The sequence below is a fragment of the Eubalaena glacialis genome, chromosome 7 (assembly GCF_028564815.1).
Source record: "Eubalaena glacialis isolate mEubGla1 chromosome 7, mEubGla1.1.hap2.+ XY, whole genome shotgun sequence".
NCBI lineage: Eukaryota > Metazoa > Chordata > Mammalia > Artiodactyla > Balaenidae > Eubalaena > Eubalaena glacialis.
In genome coordinates, this window is record NC_083722.1 from 35,426,628 (window position 1) to 35,440,871 (window position 14,244).

Consider the following 14,244-nt stretch of genomic DNA (forward strand, 5'->3'; position numbering starts at 1 on the left):
TTATGTTGACAAAGGCCTGCAATAGGCTGGTGGCTGAGGAATCAGGGAGGAAGGGAGACATTAAAGCTCTCCAGGGGACTTCATAGCCAATGGGCAAGAGTGGGTGGGACAAAACCCTGGCATCCCACTGTCAGGCTCAGTAAAGCACTAATTCTGTAGGTAGATAGGGGTGGACTCCCCTGGGTCCTCTGCCCATCGTCAGTTTAGGATGATGATGCAGAGTCCGGACGAGGTCCCCTTGGTTTCATCAGCCTCCAAAATGCAGCTGCAGCTGGCGGGCAAGACTGCTTTGTTGAGGGCACAAGCATGGGAGGGCAGGCATGGTGAGGCTGGGTGGACGGCATGACGGGGCTCTGAGGGGGGATGGGCTGACGTCTGGGAGGACCTGCGAACTCTCTTCTGCCTTCCCTTCCTCGACTTCTAGCTCCCTCACTCTCCCTCCTTGTCCTTCTTTGCCTTCAGCCCCTGAGCCAGGCTTTCCCAAGGGCAGTCAGGGCGGGGGCCGGGGGCTGGCATATAGCTGGCCTACTCCGTTAGTCTTACACTAGCTGTTCACAGCTCTGACTGCTCTGATTGGTTGGTGCCAGGCCATAACTGTCTTTAAATATTTTTAAGGTCTCCCCTGAGTACAAGAAATGAGGTGGAGTGGCCTCAGGAGGAGGGAAGAAGGAAGAAGTAGACACAGACCCTCCAAACAGGAAGTGCCATCCGCACAGAGAAGGGCCCTAACTGCACCCCCTTCGGCCCCCGCCCCGGGAGCGCCGCTTTCTTGCCCTTTTAAGGGCGGCCTGCTCACACCTCCTCAGCGCGTTTATGTTCCTGAGGATGCCCTCCTCCCCAGGAACCCCTCTTCAGCCTGTCCCTTCCTCCCTTTCTTGGGGCCCCTTCTGAAGATCCAAGGCTAAAACCCCAGGCCCTCAGCTGGAAAGCATCTAGCTTCACAGTAGAGATCTGAAAATTGAGGTCCAAGGAGGAAACGTCTTATCTGAGGTCACACAGCTATGGGGACAGAGCTGGGGTTGAAACCCAGGACTCCAGCGTTCAGGCTGTGGTCTGGTCACTACCCTCACCAGAGCTCCTCCTCCCATGTTAATGCCCCTTGTCCCCATCTTGCCCCAGCCCCCCTGCAGCCTTCCCCCACCAGAGAAGACCGGACTCTACAGCTCAGTTTAGAAACAGCTCCAGGAAATTCCCTGGTGGTCCAGTGGTTAGGACTCAGCACTTTCACTGCCAGGCCCCGGGTTCGATCCCTGGTTGGGGAACTAAGATCCCGCAAGCCACATGGTACGGCCAAAAAATAAAAAACAAAATAGTATTAAAAAAAAAAAAAAGAAATGTTTAAAAAAAAAAAGAAATAGCTCCAATAAACAAGGTTCCCTGTAGACCAGGAGACGGTATGGAGATCCCAAAAGCCGCCTGCTTCTCCTCCACTGGGAGGAACTATCTCCATCTCCCACCGCCCCGATTTCTCTCCCACCCCTGCTCTAACCCTCCTTCACTCCAGCAGAGGCTTTGAAGTCAGACGGACTGGAATTTGACTCCTGGCTTTGCCTTCCCATCTGGGTAACCCTGAGCAGGAGGTCTTAACCTCTGAGAACCCCAGGTTCCTTATCTGTGACACCAAGGTAACAATGGCATTTTCCTCATTGGGTTTTGGTGAAGAATAAACGATATAACGTAAGTAAAATGCCAGGAGCACCGCAGGCATTCAATAAAGAAGGCCAGCACTGCTACTGTGGCTTCATTATTACGATCACCGGCAAGGTGAGACTTGCCCTGCCCAGAGCCTGAACCGTGAGCCCTTCTCTGGGCACAGACGGGGCCACCAAGTCCTGGCATTGTAGGAACTTGCTCAGCCAGATTTAAGAAGCCACCCATCTTTGTCTTTGGTAACTGGGACGTCTGAACCAGAGGATCAGGGTTTTTCCTCAGGCTCTGAGCTACCTCTAGTTGGAAAAGTAAACCATTGTCATTGACTCTGGGCAGGGAGTGGAAATGTGGAGGTGGCCAGAGCGATTCATTTCTGCAAAATCCTTTTACAAAGAGGAGCCATGGAGGGTCTCCCCATCAAAGGAGAATTGAGAAGCAACATGGAAAAACAGGAAGCAACAACAGAACAAAAGCCAGTGGACTTGAACTTGGGCCTGAGAAATTGATCCCACCCCCCTACCACCACCACCCACCTTTCTCTCCATGGAAACTTCCCCAACACCAATAGCTCCAAGCCCTCCATTTCCTGTCTGCCTGCCCCCTTCCCTTCTCCCCGTGGGGACAAGGTCTTCCCAGGACTATCAGTCCCTAAACCCAGACCAAATGGCCCATGACGCCAAACTATCCGGTCACCACCCATAAGCCCTCCTGTAACTCTCTCGGGGTCTCCAGTCCTCTGGGTCCGGCCAGACTTCACCTCATCACGGTCGCATCCTTCCACACTGTGAAGAAAACATAGCTCCTTAACTCAGGGGACAGGGCTAGTCACGAGGCAGCTGTGGGTCGGGGGCCACAATGCCATCCTCTCTGGGCCTCAGTTACCTCTCTGACAGGGTTCAACTGAAGACCTCCGAGGGCCCCTTCAGGTCTAACCGTCCACATTGCCTGGCTCAATCTCCTTCCCAAAGATCCCCTCAGGGGCTGTCCTCAGCCTACACTGGGCGCTCCTCCCACATTCCACCCCAAGCCAGGAAGCACTTCCTATTACTTGAGTCCAGAACTCCCATTTGGTTTGCAAAGATGAGAATCTTAACCCTTAACCCCAAACCCTGGCCCCCGCTCCTCGACAGACCAGTTTTTATTTACATTAATTAAAGCTTCAAAATCCCCGTATCATTAATGCTTACTCCTAAGTCTTAAGTTAAAGCAGAACAATATTAGTACTTGAGGCTTTGGTATTTGCCAGACACTGGGCTCTAGCTACCTCTCATTCTGTGAGATGGATGGCACCGTTTTAAAGAAGTTATTTAAAGAAAAAAAAAAAAACCTGTGGTTCAGAGACGTTAAGTAACTTGCCTAAAGACACACAGCTAGTGATGGCATAGCTAGGATTCAAACACATGACTGTTTGACTCTAAAGCTACAAAACACTAAGCCATAGGGCATGTGTCCAAGGAATACCTGATCTGAGATCTGCTCAGAGCTTTCTCAAGTGTTCTTTAGATCCAGACTCAATAATTCATGATTGAGCATTTCCTATGGGCTGGGCCAGGTGTTTTCACAGCTCCGCAATCTCATTTCAGCTTCACAGTGACCCCGTGAGGTGGTTATTACTATTATCCCCCCTTACAGATGTTGAGATTGAGGCTTCAGCAGCTGTTACACGGCTTATCAATGACACCCAGCAGCTAAGGGACACAGCTGGAACTGCAACGAAATATTCTGACTCCAAGTTCAGTGCTTTTGGCACAGAACCAAAGCTGACTCATAAACCCTTCCTTTAGCTCTTGGGATTGATGCTGTGACTTTGGGATATTCAAGTTGCCTTTTCCTATCCCCTCTCCTGAGCTCCATACGTGGGGGTAACAGGGCAAGGATATGCTGTTGCATCTCTCCTTGGCCACTTCTCAAGTGCCAACTAGGAGCCAGGCCCTGAGCTGACAATTTTGTGCTTTATCTCATTTATTGCCCCCAACCCTCCAATAGCAAGACTATGCCTTCTTACTGATCCTTAAGCCTCCCAAAGATCAGGCAGCTTGCCTAACAACCACATCCTGTGGGTGAGGGGCTGGATTCTGAGGACAGCGGTGTCACCCTTGAACATACACGCTTTTAACCAGCTTCTAGACCGTGTGCTGGACACTGACCTGGGTGGTGAAGACACAGGAGTAAACAAGGCCTAGTCCCTTTCCTGGAGCAGGTCCCCTTCTAGCGGGGGAGCCGAGGGAGTCAAGGCAGTGACCATCCAGAAGGATGGGGTGAGAGAGACTGAGAAAGGGGACCTGGACCAGAAAGGGGACCTGGACCAGGGGGTCAAGTAGAAGTCAGGGAAAGCTTCCAGGAGAAGGTGATATTGAAAAGGTTTTTTTTTGTTTTTGGTTTTGGTTTTTTTGGCTGCGCCGCACGGCTTGTGGGATCTTAGTTCCCTGACCAGGGATTGAACCCAGGCCCTCGGCAGTGAGAGCACAGAGTCCTAACCACTGGACTGCCAGGGAATTCTTTTTTTTTTTTTTAATTTTTTTCTTTCTTTTTTTTTCTTCTTTTGGCCGCAGCTTGTGGGAACGTAGTTCCCTGACCAGGGATCGAACCCGTGCCCCCTAGTCTTGAAAGAGATAAGAGAGTTAAGGAAGGGTGCAAGCGGTGGGAAAAGGCATTCCAGGCAAGGCAACAGCATAAGCAAAGGCACGGAGGGAGAAACAGCACAGAGTGCATGAGGCCAGCATCCTGTTAATTTGTGGCTACACTAGTATGAAAAGCGAATCAACAGGGTATCCAAGTACCTTGACTTGACGGCAGAGCTCAGGCACCCTGGGGAGCCTGCTCCTTTGCCCTCTTCTCCCAACCAGGTCCCCCGGGGCCTGGGTCTGGGAATGGGGCCCAGAGCTCCCCAGAGATGCTGCACGAAACATAAGAAAGGTAAACCATGTCCAGTTCCCCAGGCAGGAGATTCCTCCCTACATACTGACCCTTCATGTGCCACTGGGCGTCACCTGGGAAATGGCCCCAGGCCCACCTTATCCAGGACCCGGTTTCCCAAGCGTCTATGCTCTTCCATCCCAGGCCATACTTCCGGAGCCTTCTGTCCACCCATCCCTCCACCACCCGGCTACAGCACGCCTGCTTCCACTTCAAGCCTCTGAAGACCCTCCCCTCATGCTCCGTGGATAGCAAACAGGCTTGGGACCCCTCACAAGCTTACCCCTGCTTCTACCCTGAAGCTGCCTGAATTGCCAACATCCAACTCTACCCCACAGACTTGGTTGGGTTCTGTCCAACTGCCATGAGCTCTATGTGACTTCAGGTAAGTTACTTAGCCTCTCTGAACCTCGGTTTCCTCATCTGTAAAATGGGGAAATAATAATAGTACATACTTCATAGGGTTGTCATAAGCATTAAATTAGTTAATATTTGTAAAGTACTTAGAACAGTGCCTAGTAATAGTAAACACTATTAATAGCTATATAGATAAGCTACTGTTATAATTATGAAGAAACCTGAAAATGTCGACTGTATGTATTACAGAAAGGTTCTCTATGTGAATGAGTCTTACATATTATTACAGGGGTTGACAAATATCACAGGGGTCAAATCCAGCCCACAGCCTGTGTTTGTAAATACAGTCTGATTAAAACACAGCTACACCACCTATTCATCGTCTATGACTGCTTCATGCAACAGAGACCCTAGGGCCCACAAAGCCAAAAATATTTCCCCCCTGGCCCTTTACAGAAAGTTTACTGATCCCTGTGTTATTAGGTTGAATCATATGTAGCTGACAGTGTTCAAGTCTTTTCAATCTACAAAACCATCAATTTCATATGGTTCAACTTAGTATAGCATATGAGCTCACCACGAATCCTGTCTTACCCATTAAAACAGGAGTGCCCTGCTTTAAATCCAGTGACTCTGATCATAATAAAGTTATAATGATCAGTTTTTGAACATCTACCATGTTCAAGGTTTATCTCAAATGTTTACCACACTCCTGTAGGGTAAACGGGATCACCGCCCTGCTCCCCTCCTTTACAGGTGGGGAAATTTGAGGCTCAGAAAGATGCAAAGTGTGAGCCTAGGACTCAAACCAGGTCTCCAGACCCCACGTCTACCATATTGTCCCCACTGGGTGCTGTCTAAGAGGCTGCTGGGAATGAGATCCACCTCTTACTAGGACAAAAAATGGAGATTGTGAGCACTCCTAGACAGCGCTCGGCCACGTGGTGGACAGGGCCCAGTCGTGACTTCCCTGTCGGCCTCAGGACAGAACGCAGAACAATCTGACTTGTATTGTGAGCCTCGGGCAGGGCTGGGGAGGGGGCGGGGAGCACTTTCAAAAATAAGCAAGCTCTCTTTCCAGGACTGGGGAGCTATTTTTAGCAGCCGCCTAAATTATGGTTTCCCCTCTGCTCTGGGAAAGGCAAGAAAGTAAAAGTAAACTCTTGTAGCCCCAGGGTCCCCGCTGCAGGGTGGGAGAAGAAGGAGAGAAAGGGGCGTCTTGCTGGGAAAATGAAACTGAAAAAGTCCCCAAAGTGACATTTCTCTGAATTGGGGGCGAGTGTGGAAGTTGTGGATTTTCCAATTGGTTTTCTCATTTTGAGAAATGATGAAGAGAACATAGGTTTCTTTGTCTCACCAGGACAGAAAACAAGCAGATAGTAGCTCTCCAAGGCCATGGTCAAGCATGCATTCGTTCATTCGTTCACTCACTCATTCATTCATCCATCCATTCATTCCCTGAGTGACTGCCATTCACAAAGCAATTTTCTGGGTGCTTTAGATGAGCCAAACATCAAATCCCATCCTCAACCGGGTTTACAGTGTTATTGGGGAGGCACGTGTATAAACCACCAGGATGCAAGGGAGAGAAGGAGGGAGGGAGTTCCAGGCTCTGGGACTGCAAGGAGGGGAGAGTGGCTTCTGGCTGGGGTGGTCTGGAACATTCACCAGAGGAAGTGGCATTGAAGCTAGGTCTCAGAGGAAAGAGGTCAACACGTGCCAGTGGGAGGGTCCCAGAAACCCATTCACGACAAAGGCGTGCCAGAGTGAGGACCTGGCATCAGGTGAGTGAGGGGCCAAAGGAAGTCGCTTTACCAGGCTGGGACGCAGGGCTCAAAGAGGTGCAGTGGAACACAAGATGGGGACCAGATAAAGGCAGGCTTTGAATGGCAGGCCAAGGGGGAGGAGGAGGAGGAAGCAGCTCAAGGATGGTTGGTTTATTGGCTGATTAGTTGATTGGCTTATAGTAAAGGAGAGCCCGTGAGGCGTGATCCGAGCTGGGATTTGGACGAACAGTTCTGGTGGCACCGTATCAGGGTGCATTACAGGAGAGACGGGAGAGGGGGAAGAGTCTGGAAGCAGTTCTGTTTGATTCAGAGTTAATGAGGCCCTGAGCTGCCAAAGAGGAGAGGAGGGAACAGATGCCGGGGATGTCACAGAGGGGCGTGCGTGCCCGCACGTGTGTGACAGCATGAGGGGGCTTTGGCAACACACAGACTGGGCACAGAAAGCAAGGACTTGGGCTGAGAAGGGGAGGGAGCTGTGGGGAGCTCTTTGGGCAACAGCTGTGAAGTAAAAGGGAAGAAGGAATTTCAACACCCAAGTCTCTGCTACCCATTAGAGCCAGAGGCCCGGGGCTCCCGGCCAAAGGGAAACCACCCAACACGTGACAACCCATCCTCACCCCCTTCTGCTTCCGGGAAGCCGAGCGCCTCCCCTGGGCCACACCAATGGGGCTGCTTTATTGAAGGGCTGCAGGGAAAACTACCCCCAGCTTCCTCCTGGGCCATCCTGCCAGGTCTCCCACCAGAGCGCCCAATGTGCCGAGAACTCACACCATTCTAGGCAACCCGAGGCCTGGGAGAAGCTCCCTACTGCCCACTCCTCCTGGGGTCCCAGACAAAGGCATTCTGTCACTCATGAAGGTGGGACCTCGAGGTCCCGTCAAGGCAAGCTGGCCCTGGGACCCTCGCTGGGCCTGTGCACCTGGTCACACTCTGGACCCTGGGCTGTGTCTTCCCCAGATGCAGTGCCTCCTTACAATCCTGCTAGCCCCACTCTGCGTCCTGCACTCAGAAAAGGCCCTGCGTGTGTGTCGGGGCCTGGCTGGACATAAATCCTGGACCGCAGGCACTTTCCACCTCTCCAGGGTGGGAAGAGTAGGGGAGGGCAGGGACGGGGGAGGGGAGCTGAGCTAACTCCTGGACGCAAGCGACTGAAAAAGCAGACCCAGGGGGACCCCTCACCTGCCCGTCACTCTTGTTCATACAATTTCATCCATCCATTCATTCACTCTGACAAATATTTGTTGAGCACCTAAGTACCCAACTAATAAGAGCCGGAAAAATACAAGGGTGAACGAGTTCAACGTGGCGGGGAAGGGAGACAATCAAATGAACATCATAAAGTGTGGATATGGTTATGATAGGGGTAGTACAGGTGTGTGGGTCTGGGAATGTCTGCAGAGCTCTCTCCCAGTGGGGGGTTCCATTCTACTCTGAGCTCCCTGTTCACACAAAGGGTTTAGAGGGGGCATCGTGTAGTGGAAAGGGCACCGGGAGATAAGCGGAGAAGCCAGCTAGGGTTCAGGACCAGACATTCATCCCAGGGTTACTAATGCTATAAATGACTGAAAACTGCCAAAATGTTAAAACATAAGGATTGGTTAGATAGATGATAGATAGATAGACAGATAGATAGATAGATAGATAGATAGATAGATAGATGATAGATAGGCAGAAAGACAGACACACACACACGTATGACAGCTTGAAGTATTTATCTTTGGGTTGCTGGAGTTTAGGGTTATTTTTCTTATCCTTTTCTGGATTTTTTCAAATTTCCTACAATGAGCATTTATTCTTTTCATCAGAAAAGATAATATTATTTTTAAAAGAAGAAGATAAACACTAGACTAAAAATGAGGAGACTCAGGTTCGAGTCCCAACTCTGCCTCAGCAGGTTACCTGCGCAAGACAGGAATGACCTTGGCTAAGAGCATCATTTCTCTGAGGCTTGTCTGTGAATGAGGAGGTCAAACCACACGCTTTCCAGAGTTCCTGCCACACCAGACACTAGGCTCTGTGCCACAGAACACACGAGGTGCTAAATGATGCTGGTTGAATGGAATCCTATCCCCTGAGCTCCATTAGTTCATCCTTCATTCAACTGTTCATTCATTCCACCTCCACTGTTTTCAGCAGTTACTCTATGCCTAGCACTGCTCCTGGTGCTGGGGATTTAAGGGCAAACTATGCAGATATAGCTCCTGCCCTCACAAAACTATAGTCTCCCAAGCTCCAAGTCCCCTTCCATTGTTCTTTTTCTTCCCGCCCTAACGCCCCATCCTTTTAATGCATCTTTTACCTTTTTTCCAAAATGCCTCAGGTGCATCTGTTTCATTCTCAAACACCAAGCTCCAGACCTGGTCCAGCCCCACAGGATCTCAGGCTGGGACCAGTGCCGAACTCTCATTTTTCCCCTCTCCCAGCATTCTGCAAACAGCCCTTTGAAATAACATTTCTAGAAGCACCTGATTCTACATTCCTAGGTTCAGCATCCCTCAGGGTTCCCAATCCAAACTGAAAGCCAGCCGCTTTCATTTTTAGGATTAGCCATTTGGTGGGGCTCACAAATTTCATACTAAACCAGCTTTGAAATCAGATCTATATCCATGTGTCAGGGAGGACTGGAGCACTCCTTACTGCTGGTGAGAGTGCAGAATGGCACAGCCATTATGGAAAACAGTTGGGCTGTTTCTTAAAAAGTTAAACTTACACCTCCATATGATCCAGTCATCTCATGCCAAGGTGTTTTCCCAAAACAAAGGAAGCATATGCACATACAATGTCTTATTCATGAATGTTCAGAGCAGCTTTATTTGTAATAGCTCCAAACTGGAAACAACCCAAATGTCCATCAACAGGCAAATCAATAAAAAAAAAATTGTATAGTGTATCCATAAAATAGAATATTACTCAACAATAAAAAGGAATGAACTATTGATATATGCCACACGTGGATGGAGCTCAAAATAATTACACTAAGTACAAGGAACCAGAGCATAAAAGGGTACATATTGTATGAGTCCACTTGTCTAAAATTTGAGAAAATGCAAACTAATCTATAGTGAATAAAACCGGGTGGGTGATTGCCTATGGAGAGGGTGGAGGGTGGGCAGGGAGGGGGTGGATTATAAAAAGGCACAAGGGAACTTTGGGGGATGATGGTCAAACATGATCTTGATGGTAGTGATGGATTCAAAGGTACATACATATGCTAAAATGTATCAAATTATGTACTTTAATTATGTCAAGTTTATGGTATGCCAACTATACCCCAACAGAGTTGTTAAACAAAACAGGTCTGTTCCTAGCCTCACCATCTCCAACTGCCAAGGGCTCTGGCCACTGCAGCTGGCAACCCTCTAGAAGATTGCTAATATCATAAGCTGCTCTACAGGTTCTAGGAAAGACCTCACAGCCCAGAGGTGGGGGAAAGAGAAACAAGGAGCTCCCTCCAGGCCCAGGCCTCAGCTGATCTGGTCTGGTCTGGTCTGGTCTTCCAGGAGGCGGGTGGTTTACTGTAAGGAGTGTATGCTTTCATATTAAGCCTGTGGCTAAGTTACTTAGGGCCTGTGAGCTTCACTGCCTTCATGGGCACATGGACGACAAAGCCCACCTCCCAGGGCTACTGTGAGCATCAAACAAAGAGCACATATCAAGAAGCTGGCACAGCACTGGGCACATCACAGGCCCTCCAGCCGGGTTCCCTTCCCCTGTCCCGGCCCCAGTCTCCTCCCAGTGGTGGCTAAGGTTCAGGGCTCTGCCCACGGAAGCACGAGAGAAGCTGAGGGGCCCCCGGGAGCCTAGTGAAGCACAAGCCCGGTTTCACCTGGAGGTCTCTTGGGGGTAGACCTGAATTGACAGCAGCCCCAGGCTTCTGGGTGGGTAAAAATAAGGCACTTTCAGCCTGGGAATTTGTTAGAGGCAGATGAGATGGCAAAGGGGACTGAGAAAGGTGGCCATGACTTGGAGTTTCTAGGACAAGACATCAGGAGGGATGTGGGTTTGGGGTGCGGGGATACCCAACCCTTGCACACTGGACAAGCAAGTATAGGAGATACTCCGAAATGACCAAAGAAGAAAGGGAGGGAGGGAAGATATTAATGCATGTTGGCATGTGAGAGGGTTTGATGCTATGGTGCAGAGGTATACGTATGGGGTGGTGTGTATGTGTATGTTTATAGCATGATATGTGTAGTGTGTGTGTTTATGTGTGTATGTGGTATAGTATGGACGTGTAGGTGGTGTGTGTCTGTATGGTGTGCGTACATGTGTGTTCATCCCCAGGAAACAAACACACAAGATTCTACTGACTTTCAAGTCTCTGCAGAGAGAAGACCCAGCTAGCTTCCTGAAGCATATGAGCAGAGGAAACAGTAATATCACTGATAATCAGCCCCCACGTCAATTTCAAATCAGCCCATGTTTAGTTTATAAGGAGCTGCCCAAGCATAATATTCAGGAAATGTTACCGTGGGGAAGGCAATGTCTTGTCTTCAGTTTCCCGTGAACCACACTATGGCCTGGGAGCAGAGATCCACCAAAAGATGCTTGTACCTGCCATGGACCAAAGACCAGGTGTTCACATCCATCATCTCATTTAATCCCAAGACAACCCAGCAAGGTCAATATTTTTGACTGATAAGGACATTGAGGTTCAAAACCAGGAGATGACACCCACACTAGGGCTCTCTCCTGTAATACACCATCTCATTCCAACCTAGTTTCAATTCAGTTCCGGAGCGTGTATGTACACATGCACGTGTGCACATTCCTCTGGGTGTATGTGTGTGTCCAGCAGATGCAACTGGGTGTCCTTTGGTGTATATTATAATGGGGTGTACACTCCCTCTGCCATTTCAAATTTTGGTGTTATATTTTAGCCACTTCCCCAATAAGCCTGAGGTGGAAAAAAACAAATAGCTGACAATAATGTATACCCAATCTATTCCATGCTCCATATTTTACAAGACAGATATTCAGCACATTTTTAGAAAGAAGGATACTAACATTTACTAAGAGCTAGGCTAGGCTCAAACTTTCACATTTATTATTTCACTTAATTTATTCCAACATCCTACAAAGATGATATTGTGCATTTTTACATACAGGGAAATTAAAGCTTAGCGAAGGTAAGCAACTTGCCCAAGTTAGCAGGGTTCATAAAACATGTGAACCTCAGTCTAATTGATTCCAAAACTCAGACACAGCCTTCCCATGGCACAGAAATGGCAGCATCACGGTAAACGGTCGCTCCCCACCCCCCCAGCCATGGAAGCCTCTCCATCCCTTCCCCATCACCCATCCCAACTACCTCTCAGGGAAGAACTCAGCACTAGTACAGAGAAGCCCTGTACCCCAGCCGCAGACAGCAATCCAGCCCCATCATCTTACCGCACACTGAGTCACAGAAAGATCCAGGCTATCCCATCTTCTGGACCAGCCTCTCGGGTATGCGAGCTGGGCACCCTCAGAAGGGCCCCGGGCTTGGTTTAAGGCTCTGCTGTTGCCGTCTTGAAATCTTTAATCATTTTTGAACAGAGAGCCTTGCATTTCCATTTTGCACTGGGGCCCATGAATTGCACAGCTGGTCCTGCCCATCTTCTAAGGCAGCCAGCTCGGGCAGCCTTTCCCAGGAAGAGCAGCCCAGCCAGACACTCCCTGTGTGTTTCCAAAAATGTTACCCACAGTCCCTGAATGGTCAGGACAGAACAGAGACAAGTTACTTTAATCTGGGGTGGCTTCCTGCCCAAAGGGCCTTGATGGGCCACTCAGTAACTGCTGGGCTGCTCCCCACCCTGATCTCTCCTCCTTATCCCACCTCACCCCTCCGCTGCAGGCTCCCTGGTCACTCCTCCCTAAACGCGCCATTGCTCAAGGGATTAAAATTCCTAGAGGGCTTGGACACTTAAACTTTATCTCCGACTCCCCCCACCGGGCTCTTTCCGCACACACAGCAAGAACTCAATAACAGCGGATGGATTAGATACATTACAGTATGTACTTCCTGAATTCTTGACCCTATCCGTTATAAAACCTATCATCAATGTGATCGCTTTATATAACTCAAAGACTGTGTGTCCTTCTGCAATTCGATAAATACTAAAAGCAAGAGAATGTGTCAGCTTTGAAATAGAGTTAAAGAATTGGTTCTGCTGGTTCTATTGGGTTGGCCAAAAAGTTCGTTCGGGTTTTCCCGTAAGCGGTTCACGAATGAACTTTTTGGCCAACCCAATACATTTGGGTCGGCAATATTATCCCTCACCCCATCCCCATGCCCACCTCTGCTTCCTGCTCCTCCTCTCCCTCCGCTATGCAGGTCCTTCCTTCTCCAAGCAGCCTTCCTACCCATCCTCATCTACCTGAATTCTCCCAAATAAACTCAGAGCCCCTGTTGTCTACTCTGTTTCTAGGACACTGCATCATACACTACTCTGTGGCACTTGTGTTATTTAATGTATTAATTTATCTTTTTTTATGCCAATGAGCTTTTCCCCCATCTAGACTCTGAGCCCCCTGAGAACATGACATAGTGCCATGTATGCAGCAGGTCCTCTTCCTGAATGAAAGTAATCTCATGGCAGGGGGTGGGAGTGGGTTAGAGAGAGAGGAGAAAGTTATTAACCCCAGAAATAAATCTTCATGGAAAATCCAATGAACTCAGGTCTTTCAACCTTTCCTCAGAGTCCAATGGAGGTCAAAGGCATCCAGACCTTGGCCAGACACCGTCAAGAGGTGTCTCAGGCGGCACTCAGCGAGGCAAAGGTGTGGGCCTTTACAAACCTGCGTGGTTAAATGAGATCTTGGCATTCCCAGATGCAACTCTGGACATTTTCATTTCCGTTTGTTTCTACTCTCCCCCCTACCCTCCAGCAAACAAAAGGCATCTTGCATATAAAAGGCATAAGATATTTTTCCTCTCTGTGCTTCCAGGAACGGGATGTTTCCTCCAAGGGAAATGAGACCTTGGCTGTGAGACCTCAGGCTACAGAAGCTAGGGTTTCCTCTTTGGAACTCAGACCATCCCCTCTATAGTTCCCAGTCTCTGCATGGACTCCCCTATTCCTAAATCACCTTTCTCTGACCCTGACACCCCTGCAAGCTGTGCCCCGACTGTCTCCATCTAAGGGGTTTTATTTACCCAGCAAGGCCCCTCATGTCTCCCCCTCGCCTCCCTCCTCCGTGCCCACCTCCCCTGAAAACTGCACTTGTGCGCATCAGTATCACCGCCTTCCATCCTGTTCCCCCGCCAGAGGCCCTCTTCCCAGTTCCCTCTTCGTGGTGTTTCAAACAATGTGAAATCTGAGCCGTCTGTCCCCATGCTCCACACACACTCACGCTCTCTCTCTCCTTGATTTCAACCAGCTGATCCCCCTGTCTGGAACACTCCATCCTGGGCCCTCCCCCTCCTCCTGGCCACTCACCTGGCAGCCCACGCCCTTCCCCACAGGTGTGGGTGAAGGGCCCCTCCTCAGCATCCTGCCTTTCTCCCATCAGAGCCGCGGCAGCTTCCTGAATTAGCGTCACTCTCACTGGG

General features: G+C 49.6%; 1 protein-coding gene across 3 annotated transcripts in view; it reads right to left on the reverse strand.

Moving 5' to 3' along the window:
- DAAM2 (dishevelled associated activator of morphogenesis 2) overlaps nucleotides 1-14,244 on the reverse strand; it is a 112,297-nt gene that overhangs the window by 49,977 nt on the left and 48,076 nt on the right. Inside the window, exon 2 of one of the 3 annotated variants that reach the window (XM_061196263.1) lies at nucleotides 11,180-11,264. The exons of the other annotated variants lie outside the window; for them this stretch is intronic. The gene's annotated coding sequence lies outside the window, so the exon portion shown is untranslated. The remainder of the gene's footprint in view (nucleotides 1-11,179; nucleotides 11,265-14,244) is intronic. 3 annotated transcript variants of the gene reach the window in all.